Raw genomic sequence first — 16,036 nt, forward strand, 5'->3', positions numbered from 1 at the left:
ATGTTAAAGTCAAAGCCTACACATCCACAGAGGCACCTAGTACAAGAAGGCCGCTTGTGTTGTGGCCGAAACGTCGTGAGAATTTCATTGTGTTATTTTATTTTATTAATTTATTATTTTATTCTCATTCTACGTGACTTTACCAAAAGAACCAAAGAAGATGAATCCTTGCAGTCACGAAAGCTTTAAATCGAAATCATTTTACAAGTGGAAGACTTCATTGAAAACGACATTTCGTGTGAATTTTCTCTCGTCGTTAAGTAGATGTCCTTGCTGGGGGTTCGGTTCGATGCGGACTTTCACCTGTTTGGGATTGCGGCATCGTGATAAGGCGACATAGAGCAGTAGACCGCCGGTGGGGGCCGAGTCGATTCTTGGAATCAACACCGAATCGCCTCGGTTACACTCGGAGATGATCCGCGCCTTGATGAAATTTCTCAACAATCCGTCGCGTGCCATTGCAAAGTCCTCTATTTGGGTCGAGATTCCGCAGAAGAATGATGACGCCCTTCTTCAGCAGCAGGACGTGTGGTGGCATTCCCGATGGCGTCTGGTCGTTGAGAAACTCAACTGGAAAATGTATTGTGTCACTGGGATATTCGCTCACGACTGAATTGGCGCTCTAGTAGATGGCGGGCTCGCCAGGCATCTGTCCGATGATCTTGCGGTTTATTTCGAGTGTCTGTGCATTGGTCGGTGCGACGATGACTCGCTTCGAAAGGTCGTCTATAGACATATCTCCAATGCTGCCGAAGATGGATTCGATGAAATCCCCCGTTGTCACCATCTGCTCCGGGATTTGAATTGTGCCCTCTTCGAAGGTTCCCAGCACTGGGGGCAAGCTGCCTGTTCCAACTTGAAGCAACCATTCGTTGTGCTCATTTTGTCCCTCGCTGCGTATGTTTGTTGTAAGCATGAGCTGCGTGAAGTTCTTCCACAACCGGTTTGCCTTGATACAGCACTCAACAATGTCTGTTCGCGTTCCTCGCGGCACAATGGCAAGAGTCTGTCGGAAGTCGCCGCCTACAACGAAGACTTTGCTGCCGAATGGTTTCTCGTTGCCCATCACCTCGCACAAGAGCTTGTTGATGCAGCGAAGTCCGTTCTTCGGCAGCATAGTAATTTCGTCGATGATGATGAGCGAAGCTTTGCGCGGAACTTTGGCTTGTGGCGATGCAGGCCGCATGGAAGAGACTGAAGTCTCGAGCAAGGGAACTGGAACGTTTAATCTGCTGTGAACAGTACGTCCTCCTTTGAGCATTGTTCCAGCGATGCCTGTCGTTGCAAATGTCAGTACAATTTGTCCTCGAGCCCAGATGTATGCCATGAGAATTGTGTAGAGGAAGGTCTTGCCCAAACCTCCGGGACCGTCGAGATAGAAGCATCGGTTCGTCACATTCTCTCTGCTTCTCGTTGAGCATCGCGAGATGTCGTGCGCCCTCGTTTGCGTCCTCAACTTGGCCATACACATCTTCTTCCAGTGGGTTTCCCTTTGGTGTTGGTAAGCCAATTGATTTGCAAGAGAATCTGTGCTGCTGCAGAACGCTGATGATGTCGTGCAGTGCTTTGTTGATCACGGTGTCGTCGGCATCTCTTCACATGTAGTCGAGAGTTAAGTCCAATTTGTGATCCTCCCACAGCTTGAGAGGTGATGCGGGCTGAGAGAAGCAGCAGATAAAAGCAAACTTCTCGCGCAACTACTTCGGCATCATGTAGGTGCCGGCATCCGTCAAGCAGCTATCCCACTCATCGTCCGAATCCAGAAGACCTCGCGCTGAAGCTGCTGTCTTGAAGCTCTCGCACATCACTCCGTCGACGGTTCGCAGCGATTCAAAGCTGGTCCCATCTCGAACATGCAACAGCAGCATTCGAAGATAGAAACGTTCTTCGTCCTTGACGCTGACCGTGTACATGCGGGACACGATCTTGTCAGCTCCTCTCTGCCACTTCTGCCAGTTGCCTCGAACGTAGACGAAGTGCTGCTGGATGTCCGTGTTGAACCACTGACGTGCGTCTTGATCGCTTCTGTTCAGCAAGAACCACGATTCCAGCTTTGTGCGACCGGTCTGTGCTGCTAGCAGAGCTTCCTCATGTCCAGCTTCAAAAATTATCGTCTGTTGGTTGGGCAGATGGACTGGCAGTCTCATCACGGTGTGCGAGCGATCCTGCATCTTCGACTCGAGGAGCCGCCACCGCCTCTGGAGTGCTCTTGTACAGTGAGGGAAAAAAGTATTTGATCCCCTACTAATTTTGTACGTTTGCCCACTGACAAAGAAATGATCAGTCTATAATTTTAATGGTAGGGTTTTTGAACAGTGAGAGACAGAATAACAACAAAAAAATCCAGAAAAACGCATGTCAAAAATGTTATAATTGATTTGCATTTTAATGAGGGAAATAAGTATTTGACCCCCTCTCAATCAGAAAGATTTCTGGCTCCCAGGTGTCTTTTATACAGGTAACGAGCTGAGATTAGGAGCACACTCTTAAAGGGAGTGCTCCGAATCTCAGCTTGGTACCTGTATAAAAGACACCTGTCCACAGAAGCAATCAATCAATCAGATTCCAAACTCTCCACCATGGCCAAGACCAAAGAGCTCTCCAAGGATGTCAGGGACAAGATTGTAGACCTACACAAGGCTGGAATGGGCTACAAGACCATTGCCAAGCAGCTTGGTGAGAAGGTGACAACAGTTGGTGCGATTATTCGCAAATGGAAGAAACACAAAAGAACTGTCAATCTCCCTCGGCCTGGGGCTCCATGCAACATCTCACCTCGTGGAGTTGCAATGATCATGAGAACGGTGAGGAATCAGCCCAGAACTACACGGGAGGATCTTGTCAATGATCTCAAGGCAGCTGGGACCATAGTCACCAAGAAAACAATTGGTAACACACTACGCCGTGAAGGACTGAAATCCTGCAGCGCCCGCAAGGTCCCCCTGCTCGAGAAAGCACACATACATGCCCGTCTGAAGTTTGCCAATGAACATCTGAATGATTCAGAGGACAACTGGGTGAAAGTGTTGTGATCATATGAGACCAAAATGGAGCTCTTTGGCATCAACTCAACTCGCCGTTTTTGGAGGAGGAATGCTGCCTATGACCTCAAGATAACCATCCCCACCGTCAAACATGGAGGTGGAAACAATGCTTTGGGGGTGTTTTTCCGATAAGGGGACAGGACAACTTCACTGCATCAAAGGGACGATGGACGGGGCCATGTACCGTCAAATCTTGGGTGAGAACCTCCTTCCCAGCCAGGGCATTGAAAATTGGTCGTGGATGGGTGTTCCAGCATGACAATGACCCAAAACACACGGCCAAGGCAATAAAGGAGTGGCTCAAGAAGAAGCACATTAAAGTCCTGGAGTGGCCTAGCCAGTCTCCAGACGTTAATCCCATAGAAAATCTGTGCAGGGAGCTGAGGGTTCGAGTTGCCAAACATCAGCCTCGAAACCTTAATGACTTGGAGAAGATCTGCAAAGAGGAGTGGGACAAAATCCCTCCTGAGATGTGTGCAAACCTGGTGGCCAAATTCAAGAAACGTCTGACCTCTGTGATTGCCAGCAAGGGTTTTGCCACCAAGTACTAAGTGATGTTTTGCAGAGGGGTCAAATACTTATTTCCCTCATTAAAATGCCAATCAATTTATAACATTTTTGACATGCGTTTTTCCGTATTTTTTTGTTGTTATTCTGTCTCTCACTGTTCAAATAAACCTACCATTAAAATTATAGACTGATCATTTCTTTGTCAGTGGGCAAACGTACAAAATCAGCAGGGGATCAAATACTTTTTTCCCTCACTGTACCGGCAATCGATGAAATGGGTGATTTCATCGTAGCGCGGTTCCAAGATAGAACACTTTGCCTTCCCAGTAGCCGTCTTAAGTTGGACATCAATGGCGGGGTTCGGTTCCCGCCCATACATCAGAAATAAAGGCGAGTAGCGAGTGGAAACGTGCGGGGCCATTCTGTAGGCCGCAAGCATACCAGGGATGCGCAAATTCCAGTCTTTCGGCAACTCATCGACCTGTTGACTCAACATTGAGGTCAGCGTCCTATTGAGCAATTCCACCATCCCATCCGTTTGATGATAATAGGGCGATGTGCGAACCTTTTCTGTCCCAAAAGGTCGCACACCTCCTTCAGCGGTTTAGCCGAAAAATTATTTCCTTGATCGGTGAGGAGGCGTTCCGGGGCCCCCTTATCTAGCACGTATCCATGCAGGAATGCCTCAGTAATATTGGCAGCCGATTGATTCGGGAGCGGCCAAGCCACAGGTCAGTGGGAAAAATATCAACGCCCACAAGCAAGTATTTATTACCTCGGGCCGTAGTGGGGAAGGGTCCCAAGATATCCAGAGCCACCAGCTTGTTGATGTGGGACACTTTGATCGACTGCAAGGGTGGGCAGCACTTGACAGGTGGCGGCTTGCGGCAGGCGCATGGCACACAGCCCCTCAAAACGTTTTTTACGTCCGCCGCCATGCCGGGCCAAAAATAATCGAGCCTCAGGGTGGCCAGGGTCTTATGAACCTCTAAATGCATCAGCCACTCATGGATCGCCACAATCCGCGTGCCTCTGATGCTCACAATACGATAACGTTGCAACCCGCCATCCCAACACATTAGCAGACCCCCCTTTAAAATAGCGGGAGCAACTTTGCGTTGGCCAGAGCCGTCAACTGACTCCCAGACCCAGGACAGCGTCCTGTGCCATGGAAACACTGGGCTCCTGGGGGGGATGTGTCGATGCCAACGCGACGATGGGGCGAGTAGCAACCACGTCCGACGATTTAAAGCGGGACGAGCCCGTGAGACACGCGCATTCGCCGTCCGGGGGAAGCCGCGACAGCGCGTCAGCATTAGCATGTCGCATACCCTTACGATGAGACACCCGGAACGAGTAATCCTGCAGGATTTCTAACCAGCGTGAAAGCTGGCCTGATGGTTGCTCAACTCGCAAGGCGCACTGTAGGGCGGCGTGATCGGAACACATCTCGAACCGCCGGCCATATAAATAGGGCCGGTACTGTTGCACGAAGAAAACAGTACAGCACCGATTGCCGTATTGCTAGTGTAGTGAGCCCAAATACGAGGGAGAGCCGGTACTTGAGGCAACACTTTTACTTTACAAATAACTCAATACAAGGTCCCTAACACAAATGGGTAACGGCTCCTTACACCCGCTACCTGAGGAGGTATGGCCTCCGGGCTATCATGCCTCCTAACACTGGGGACCACTCTACACTCAGCCCTCCGGCTAGGGGCCCTAGGGGAGGCTATCCTGACCCGACCCAGCCAAGGTCCTCGGGTCCCGGCCACTGGCCCACTCAGTCCCGGCCCTTACAAGGACGTCGGATCTGGGGGTACCGAGGGTCCGACCACTGTCCCACCTCAGTCCCGGCCATTAGAAGGACAGCGGGTCTGGGGTCCCAGGGTCCTACTCTAAGCCCGGTCTTCTGTCTTTGGCTTGGGGACGACTGCCGAACTCGTTCAAAGGTCTGGCTTTTATACATCCTCCAGGGTCTCTCTGCCCCTGGCCACGCCTTCCTCGGGGATCCTGGAATATTCCCCCAGCCCCCCTCCTGGGGTCTGGGGAATCCTAGCGGCCCACATACCACCCCCTCCTGACGTATATCTGCTACTGCAGGTAAGTTCCCACTGTTCATGGTGCTACATCCCCCCCCACCCCCTTGTAGCATCCAGCCATCCCGGCTGTCAAAACAACAATACAATCCGTGAATAAACCAAAAACGAGTATGTGTGCCTCAATAAAACGAGAACAATAACAAGTGGCCCCACATAAATACCCCAACCCACCTGTACAAATATACACTAAATACATAATTACAAGTGGCCACACGTCCAACTGCACCCACGCAACCAATCAATCGACGAAACGGCCAGCCGATGGCAAGACATAGGTAAGAACGACAGCAAGAGAAAACAGCCAGTCAGACATGAGGGTAAGTGCGCGGTGCGGAGTCCGTGAAAGTGGGGGTATGTCTTATGAGAACTTCAGAGTTTTTGAGCGAGTCCACATTGCTGGTTCATCAGGGGGAGCAGGAGTTTGGGGTGGCGGGTTCCCAGGGACAGGGCCCAGGAGACCCGGCGGCTGTGCGAGCGGGTGCCCTGCAGGAGGAGCAGCCGGCGTGGATGGCTGCGACGGTGTCACTCCTGCGACAGAGGGTGCAACGACACGGCAGGATTGAGGTTTAGGCACTCCCAGCGCACAGCCCGGCCCGCTGGACACCTCACGCTCTCGGCCCCCGTGTAGTGTGGGTGGAGTGTGAGGCGTGACAAAAGGTTTAAGGCGCGACTGGTGGACGTACCAGCGGTGCCTACCAGATTGGATCTGAACACATTGCGGCCTGACAACCCGGATAATCTCGACGGGGCCCCTCCAAGGTTTCTGCAATGTCGGCAAAGTCGCCAGAGGCACCTGGGTGCAGTGCAGCCAAGCTTTGTCCCCTTCAACCTAGTCATGACTGGACGTACGAAGGCCCCGTAGGCATTTGTTGGCCAGCTGACGCGACTTAGAGTTGTGTTTAGCGGCCTCCCGTGCATCAACCAACCTCTGTGCATTAACCCAAACGTCATCGGCGATCTTAGATTTAGGTCCGGGTGGCCTGATGCGCAATTGGACGTCTACCGGGGAGTTGACTTCCCTGCCATACATTAGGTAGAACGGCGAAAACCCAGTTGCCGCGTGAGCGACAATTCAATACGCGGCCAGGACTCCGGGAATATGCAGGTCCCAATCGACTTTCGGTTTGCACACCTGATGACTAAGCATGGACGTGAGTGTTCTGTGGAGGCACTCGACCATACCGTCCGTTTGCGGATGATATGGCTAAGTACGAACTTTATGCATGCCCAGCAGGTTGCACATGTCCCGCAACAAGGTTGGTCAGCAGCCGTTCGGGAGCACCCTTGTCCAGGACATAACCCTGGGGAAAGGCCTCCATGATGGTTGCTGCCAATTGGTTGGGGAGTGGCCAGGTTATAGGCCATCAAAATAAATATTCGACCCCAACCAACAGGTACTTATTACCCCTGGGAGTGGTGGGAAATGGCCCTAGAATGTCCAGCGCTACAAGTTCATTCACGTGGGACACGTGAATGGACTGTAATGGCGGGCAGGACGGTCTGGCGAGAGGTTTCCGGCGTGCGCACTGGACGCAGCCCTGGAGTAAATCAGCGACATCCCTTGCCATGCCCGGCCAGAACAAAGCACCTCCAATTTGTACGTCCTGCGAGACTCACTGGCGCAACGGCACAATTTAAGGAGGGACCCTCCTCCAACTGAAGACGCCCCCACTCAGCCAAAGTCAGGTCCAATAAAGCATCCTGTGTGACCGACACCTCGAGCACACTAGGGAAATTGACTGCAGCATCGGCCGCAACAGCAAGGGTCGGAGGCAAGCCGTCAGTTGGCAGTTTACAACCCCCTGACCCCATGAAGCACTCACATATCCCGGCAGGCGGCAACCGCGATAGGGTGTCAGTGTTGTCGTGTCGGATGCCCTTACGATAGGTGACCATGAACATGTAGTCCTGGAGGACTTCAAGCCAGCGGGATAGTTGGCCAGATGGCTGGTCGACACGTAACGCATACTGAAGCGCCGCGTGGTCCGAACGCACGGTAAAATGCCTCCTGTAGAGGTATGGCCTGTACTATTGGATGAAGAAAACAATGGCCAACAGCTCTGCGGGTGACAAACCCCTTCTGCCGTAGGCAACGACACGCTCGACACCGTCGACGACCTGGGACAACACCCCCCCGATACCGGTGTTACTGGCACGGAAGAATCTGGGTATCGCAAAGGAGGGGCATTGACCAGGGCGTCACGGAGGGAGTCAAATGCAGCCTGTTCCGCTTCTTTCCACTGAAATTTCGCGCCTTTAGCCATCAGTGCAGGGAGGGGCTTTGCAATGGACGTAAATCCTGTCACAAAGCACCGATAATAAGAGGCAAAGCCAATGAAGCTCCGCACATCCCCAACAAGTGGGGGTTGGCCATGAACGGACGCAACTCGTTTTTTTCCGGGTCCGTGGCAATGCCAGACTGACTAACAATGTGGCCAAGGTAACAGACAGAGTCCCGCAGGAGATGGTATTTCTGGGGTTTGAATTTCAAATTCGTAGCCTGCATTTTAATGAAAACGGCTTTTAGCCGGTCAAGATGTTCGTCGAACGTCCGGCTAAAGACAATAACATCGTCCAAGTAGATAAGGCACGCGTCCCACTGGAGCCCAGCGAGGACGAGCTCAATCAGGCGCTGGAATGTCGCTGGGGCCAAGTGGATGCCCATGGGCAGCTGATTAAACTCAAAGAGGCCTTGTGGTGTGAGGAAGGCCGTCTTAGGCTTTTACGCCTCATCAAGGGGCAAATTACCAGAACCCTGGCAAGAGGTCCAGCGTCAAGAAATAGCGCGCACCAGCCAAGGCATCAAGCGACCCATACGCGGGAGTGGGTACGCGTCAGCGACCGAAATTTTATTGAGTTTGCGGAAGTCCACGCAAAACCTGAGGCTGCCATCATGCTTTTTGATGAGAACGATGGGCGCTCTCCATGGGCTGGTGGACGGGGAGATAATGTCAGCCGCCAACATGTCGTTAACGGCCAATCGACATGCTCCTTCTCGACGGGACTCAACTGGAATTGGTTTTGTCGGATGGGAGCTAAGCAGTTTAGTGCATCCAATGTCGAATTTACCATGACTAAAGACATCTGAAAAATCAGGCAACAGCGTTTGCAATTTACCCCGTTGGGAGTCGGTTAGGTTGTTACCAGCAGAGCAAAGCGCATCAATCCACTTTTCGTCGAGGTTCGAATGCACCCGCGAACGGGGCACGTCACTCACGTGACCCACCACCAATTCCCCCAGGGGCACTGGTGCCGCGTGAGTGAGCACCGTCCCTTGTGCTTGTGGGATGATGGTCGTTCGCAACCCCACATGCAGGACCTGGATGAAAGGTTCAGCGTCACCCAAACAAAGCGTCTGCGCACCGACCAGGTTCAAACCCCTTACTGCGGTGTTCGATGGTCCTAACAGAACACCCCCCGCCATAGCGTCCGAGGTAAGAGGTTTCTGAAACCGAAGGGGCCCCAACATTTGGGACCCAGGCAGAATGCGTACCGTCCGAGATGCCAGTGCCGGAACGGTCGCGCAGGCCGTGCGCAATCGGGTGGGTGAAGGCGTGGACCGCTGCGCTGGTGGGATGGCGTAAAATTCCACCAAGGCGTCGTTGTCAAGAGAGGTGGGGAGTGCTTTCAATGCTTCTTCCTCTGTCCACCCCGACAACGTGCAGCTTGTGGTGAAGTGGCGTTTGAACGCCTCCCAATCCCCGCCAGCAGTTGTGAATTCACAAACAAATGGGAGCCAGCGATGCAGCGCTGGAACGTTCCGCGGCATGCCTGGCGGGTGGGAGGAAATGGTGGCCTCCCCGCCGCGCTTTCTCGCCAAAATGGATGCCGCTCGGTCGGGCAGCATGGCGGGAGAGTCGCGCGCTTGGACAGTGGCAGCAACGATGTCGATGCCACGTGGCTCCGGGGCGATCTTCTCTGTCGACAGCTCTCCGGCGTCGAGTTTGGCGACCAACTCGGCCGCGGCGCCCAGCAACTCAGCAAGGCGGGCGCTGGCCGTCCGACGAGTGTCGGACAGCGATGTATCTGCCGCCTGAGACTCACAGCGCTGTTCTACTGGCGGTGAAGCATCGGTGGAACCCTCCGGGGTTGCCATCCCCGTGCCGCCAACTCTAAGTGAGGGGTGAACATTACCTCACCCGGTGGCCGGTGGGAGGGGTCGGTGGCGGGCATCGCTACCGGTACCAGCATCTCCGCGAGGCGCCCGATGGTGACAGCCGACGCCAGGACAGTGGCCACGGGTTTGAAGTAAGGTCGATCCGGCCCCTGTCCCAGGAACGGAATCCGCTCCCCGCTACCTTCCACGGTGGAGCATCGCTGGCGGAGCTGTACATTGAGCCCCAACTTTTCGCAGGTGGTCGGTACCTGCAATACACTCGTGACACAACACACTCGACACGTAGAATTCTTGGTCACACACCTGGTGTCCGAGACGGACCTCCAGGGTGACCCTCCCCAGCAAGCCCATCTCAAATTCACTCGCAGTGTGCAGCATGCGGTCCGGGGCCTCTAGGTGGCCCACATTAACCCCGGCCCCTGTGATTCCCGCCACTAGCTCCCACAGCCAGTCGCCTGCAGGCGCCGCATCCTTGGGTGTTGTTTTCGGCATCTGCGTGGAGGTCACTCGCTCACCATTATTATTGTCGTCTATTTGTGTTGGGACCATGTCGATTGCACCCCTAGTTGGTCCACTCTCAAGGGGGCATTGGCATTTAACCCTGACGCGTGTCTAGCGCGGGCGATCTGGAGACAGTCGCTCACGAGATGCCCCCGACAGTCGCATAGATAACACGCCTGGAGAAGGGTGGTGGCTCTGTAGGAGGCCCCTTGCCCACTCCCTCTCTCCCCCCCCAATACGCATCTGCCCGAGCTCTGCCTCTAACTGAGACACCCACCCGGTCAGCCCCCCTACCGTGGAGCATAGCCCTCCCATCTCGGACTGGATTGTCTCTACTGTAGACTGCAGCTTGGTCATATTCCCGTGTACTCGGGTCACCTCCCTGCATACTTGGGCCACCTCCCCGCGTGCTTGGGTCACCTGCTCGCTTACTTGGGTCACCTCCCCGCGCAAATGGGTCACATGGTCGGCTATATCCCCTATGCCGGTCTGTATCCCGGCTACCCATCCCGGGGTGGTTTCACGGGGTCCCAGAGGCTCCCTTGCCCGCCCCCTTACCGTCCTGGCGAGCTGCTCCTCTTCCTCCTCTGGAAGAAGGCTCACAATGGCGCGCTCCTGTCCCAGCCCTCGGAACTGCACACGCTCATTAACGAGTCTCTCGCATGCACGTGTGCACTCAACAAGGGCGTTAAATGGGAGGCGCGCGCAGCTCACATCTGGCTGCCACCACGAGGTGCCAGCCTGATATTGCTGGATCTTCTCGGCGGCGAGGTCCTCAATGATTTCCGCAGCATACCCCGGGCGTGCACTCTGTGTTAGCGAGCACAGATCCTCAGCGGCGTGCATCTAATGCCGCCTTCGCTTCCTCCTCATTGCGCGCGCCAAAGCGTTGGTTGAGTCGGCGCATTAGTTCCTCCCACTGTGTTTGCGCGCTTGCGGGTAGCGCTTTTACAAAATCGGCTGCCCGCCCATCCATATGCACGTCCAGCTGTTGTAACGCTTGCGTGTCCGTCCAGCCATTAATATTTTTTGCGTACGTGAGGTTGCGGGCAAACGACTTCCATGAAGAAATCCCTTGCCCGGTGAATACATTCCTACCTTTGCTTGGGGTGGGGCGCCTCTCTCCCTTGGAGGTGTGGGGGGGTCGTCCCACTTCTGACACCAATATCTGGGGGCCAACGTCCGCCTCCCTGCTCCCGTGAGCGGCAGGGGCACAAAGTCCATCCCCTCCACTCCCCCCTACTCCTCTTCGGCCGTCTCTTGCCGCGCCCCCGCCGATCGAGTGATCGCCCCCCCCATGCTAGCGCCCTCTCTGAGGGACATCACTACTCGGCTGGCTCACCACCGCCCGGGGTTCTCTCCCCCATGCACACGTATCCCACCACTAATTCGGAGGTGGCTGCGTGCACGCGTGCGCCCCTGTAGGCGCTCGTTGTACACAAAGGCTAGCGCTAAAAATAGCAGTATGAATATGCATGCATATGCATGCATATTCATACTCCTCCTGGTGAATAAGCCTTAATCCACTGTGCAAACAGGTGCTAATGCTAGCGGGAAAGGAACGGCTGGGACAGGACTATGGGGCAGGCCTCACCGTTAACGCAATTTCTACTGTGTAAACGTGCTGCGTAAAGCACGCTGTGTAAACAAGCATGTGAGTGCAAGAACGTGCAAACGATGGCGACTCTGTGTGCTGCCGTACACGCGCCTCACGCGCACGGTCAAATCACTCACACGGCGCTGCAGATGCGCGTCTTATACACACGCGAAACTCCGCATAAACTGTAGCGGTCGTAGAGATGTTAATCTACGCGCAAACGGCGGAGAGTGGATTTACCGCACCCTGACCCCCACCTTAATCACTCACACAGCGCAGCAGGTGCATGTTTTCTACACACCGCACAAAAACCAGCATAACCAGTGGCGGTCGTATAGATGGTAATAAGATGCGCACCTCACACACCAACCCCGCGCCGACACCCTGCAGCCCCGTGCTCTCTCTCTCATGCACCCTGCCCCCGCACGCAGTCGCTCCACTCAAAAATCACAGACACCACGCCAAAGTTCACCCACACACACAGAAATCACACTACACCAATTTTCTGAACTGAAGTTTATTAATGGTGCGTCTAAAGAAAACCCTGTGCGGGCAGGAGTAAATATTCTACGAGCAGTGCCTAGCCTATCTCTATTCAATCCCTGGGTGTACCCCCACTCACTTCTCACCTCGCAGACGCACTCACGGTGTCGCACAGACGCTGTGGGAGTCGGAGGTACGATGATCCGAGAGGTCTCTGCTTGGGGTCGAGTCGTAGCGGCACTCGCTAGCGTCTCTCGGACGCTGCGAGTGGCTGGGAGTCGGACCGGGCGGCTGAACGGCTGGAGGAGAACTCCTAACGTTTTGTCGCTCCCTCCTTTCATTCCCTCAGAATCCGACGATCCAGGGTCACGTAGTGTTTCCCTGCGCGGCCAATCGGGCACCTACCTTTCGATTTTAAACAGATGCCCCGCCCCTACCTAGAGTGTTGCTTTCCGTTAAGCCTTGACCCATTGTCTACGCACCCGCCCTCCCCACCCCGGCCACAACCGGTTTGGTCGGGGTGGCCGTCCCGCGGAAAACACATACACGGCATGGCTAGGAACTTCCCTCCCACCTCCTCGTCTGCGCTGCCCGCGGAGTGTTTACCCTCAAGGCCCTATCTCCCATGTTGTGTGTGCTTCATCGCGGCCAGCCTGTCAAGCTCTATGCACCCCTACGACTTTTTAAAGTTGATTTTAGGGGGGCCGCCATGTAATCCGGCCTGGGGGGGGAGGGGAGACAGCCAATCTCCTGGCAACAGGAAACCGGGGGACATCCCTGCTAGGGGCTCTTCGGATGAAAACCCGTGGGCCAGGCACCCCCCTTTGAGACCCTACGTGGGTGCGTGTGTGTTTAGTGAGGGTGTGCGTGTGTTTGTGTGGAGGGGTGCGAGGGGATGGCGGCACCGGCAGACTTGCTTCATTGCTGTGGCACCATACGATCTTATAACGTATTCGTTTGGCAACCGGAAACCAATGCAGCTCGACAAACAGGACCATCATGAAACGCGCCAAAGAGTTTTGTACACGCCGCATCTTGGTAATGATTTTGCCAGGCGTCCCGTAGAGTAGTGAGTTGCAATTATCGAGCCATGTCGATACGACGCTACACACCGTGTGTTCTATATCATGACTCAATAGTGGTCGAACGTTTTGTAGAGTCCCGATATTAAAATTTCAGGATTCAACTATATTTTTGCACGTGGTGATCAAAGGACATTCTGGTAGAGTATTGTGCCGAGGCTCTTTAGGTCAGTAGAAAACTGAATCCTGAAGTCTGCGACCGCTACATCTGATCCTCCCACAAATGTTTTTGTGCGAGTGCCAACCAGCAGCCGTCCGATTTTTCTGGATAAAGCAGCATTTAGTTTAATGAAAACCACACATGCACTGCTCGCGTGCAATCTTCGAGGTTAACGAGGCTCTCCATATTTAGCTTTGACTTCACTGCAGTGTACAATTGTGTATCAGCATATTGATGGAACTTGATGTTACGCAATGAAATGACATCAGAGATCGGAGAGACGTATGTTGCAAATAGGAAGGGGCCGGGGACGGATCCCTGTGGCATGTCAACTTGCCACGGCATAGGCGATGACTGTTCATTACCCAGATTGATGAACTGTGATCGACCGTGTAGATATGACTCAATCTATCCCAGTGCTGTGCCCGATATACCGAACCTTGACCTCAGCTGCCCGATGAGTATCTCATGGTCGATGGTATCAAAAGTAGTTCGAGGTCAATGAACCCTGTGGCACACCGATCATCCATGATCTTGTAGAGGTGATCAGTGATCTTTAGGAGAACCGTCTCAGTGCTGTGAAACTTTCAGTACCCCGAGTGCAATGGGTTGAATCTGTCTGTCACAGTGATGTGAGGAAGTAAACACTTCAGATACAGGCAGGCGCTTTGTGACGGTTTGAAATCGTACTCAGGTTTGAGATCAGGCAATAGTTTGCTGAGTCACTATAGCGCAAGCCAACATTTTTTAGAAGCATTGTTACATGGACTCTTTTTTAACTAGTCTGGAAAATAGCCCTCGCTGAATAAAATATATGCCACGTCCAAGCATGATTTGAGTATCGACGTTTGGATGTAGTCAAGCGGCTATCTCTTATTTGGCAGCCATGCAATGAACATCGACACCTCTAGAGCTGTGTTCTGTTTGGGGCATCGTATCTAAAGATGTCTATCGCTGCTTCCAAATAAATAAAAGCCCCTTACAATCGTTTTCAAGTTAATATTCTTGGTGGTTATATCGTTTCATTGGACCCTTCCTCAGATCATTGTTGTTCCAGCCGTATCAGATCATCATTTTTCCAGGTCCTCACCATGGCACCCAAGCAACTCCACAGTGTCGAGTGCAGCTTACCTCCTCTACGTCGAGCTAAAGCTGTCCATGTGGTGGAGAAACCTCCGATGGTACGCCACTTTGTGTGTACACTACGCTACTAGCATATCTCTGTGTGTTCCTCGTTTTAAAGTTCCGCATTTTTTTACGTGACATTACAAAAAGAGAAAATACGTTCCAAAATTAATCGGTGATATTGTGGGGACTGACGCCCACCTCCTCCTCTCCCCCTCCTCCTCGGCCACTTCTCGCCGGGCCCCCGCTGATCGTGTGATCGCCCCCCCCCCCCGCACCAACGCCCTCTCTGAGGGACATGGCTAAGTGGCTGGCTCACCACCGCCCGGAGTTATCCCATACACTCCCCACGTACACCAACACAAATGCGGAGGTGGCTGCGTGCACGCGCGTGCCCGTGCAGGCGCACATCGCCCACCACGGCTAACGCTAAAAATAGCCATGTGAATATGCACGAGCCCCTCCCCCCTCGTGTGGGTCGGCCTTAATCCGCTGTGCAAACAGATGCTAATGCTAGCAGGAAGGGGGCGACTGGGACAGGGCTGTATGAATATGCACCCCTACCCTACCACCACTGATGTAAACGAAAAGGAGGGGACCTGCGGCGTAAATTGCGCTGTGCAAACACGCACGCGAGCGCGAGCCCGCGTAAACAATGACGACAAACGGGTTTCAACTCACCCATCCCTCGCCCTATTAATAGCGCGGCGCCGCTGCACGGACGCGGGAGCCGTTAATGAATTACTACCTGCGCTCCTCACACACACACACACACGCTCGAATTGCACACCACGCCAACACTCTCTCCACACACAGATAAATCACACTACACCGATCTTCTGAACTGAAGTTTATTAATGGCGCATCTATAGCCAACCCTATGCAGCCCAAAGTAAATATTCAACGAGCAGCGCCGAGCCTATCCCTATTCAATCCCTGGGTGTACCCTGACTCTACTTCTCACCTCCCAGATGCACTCACGGTGTCGCACGGACGCAGTGGGATTCGGAGGGACGAGGGTACGAGAAGTCTCTGCCTGGGGTCGAGTCGTAGCAGCACTCGCCAGCGTCGCTCGGACGCTGCGAGTGGCTGGGAGTCGGACCGGGCAGCTTAACGGCTGGAGGAGAACTATTCAACGTTTTTCCGCTTCCTCCTTTTATGCCCTCGGAATCCAAAGATGCAGGGTTACATGGTGTTATCCTGCGTGGCCAATTGGGCGCCTACCTTTAGATTATAAACCGATGACCCGCCCCTACCTGGAGCATTGCTTCCCATTACGCCTTAATCCATTGTCTACGCCCCCATCCTCCCCACT

This window comes from Petromyzon marinus, chromosome 19 (assembly GCF_048934315.1).
Source record: "Petromyzon marinus isolate PM22_M1 ecotype Great Lakes invasive population chromosome 19, UKy_Petmar_22M1.pri1.0, whole genome shotgun sequence".
NCBI classification, from domain to species: Eukaryota; Metazoa; Chordata; class Hyperoartia; order Petromyzontiformes; family Petromyzontidae; genus Petromyzon; species Petromyzon marinus.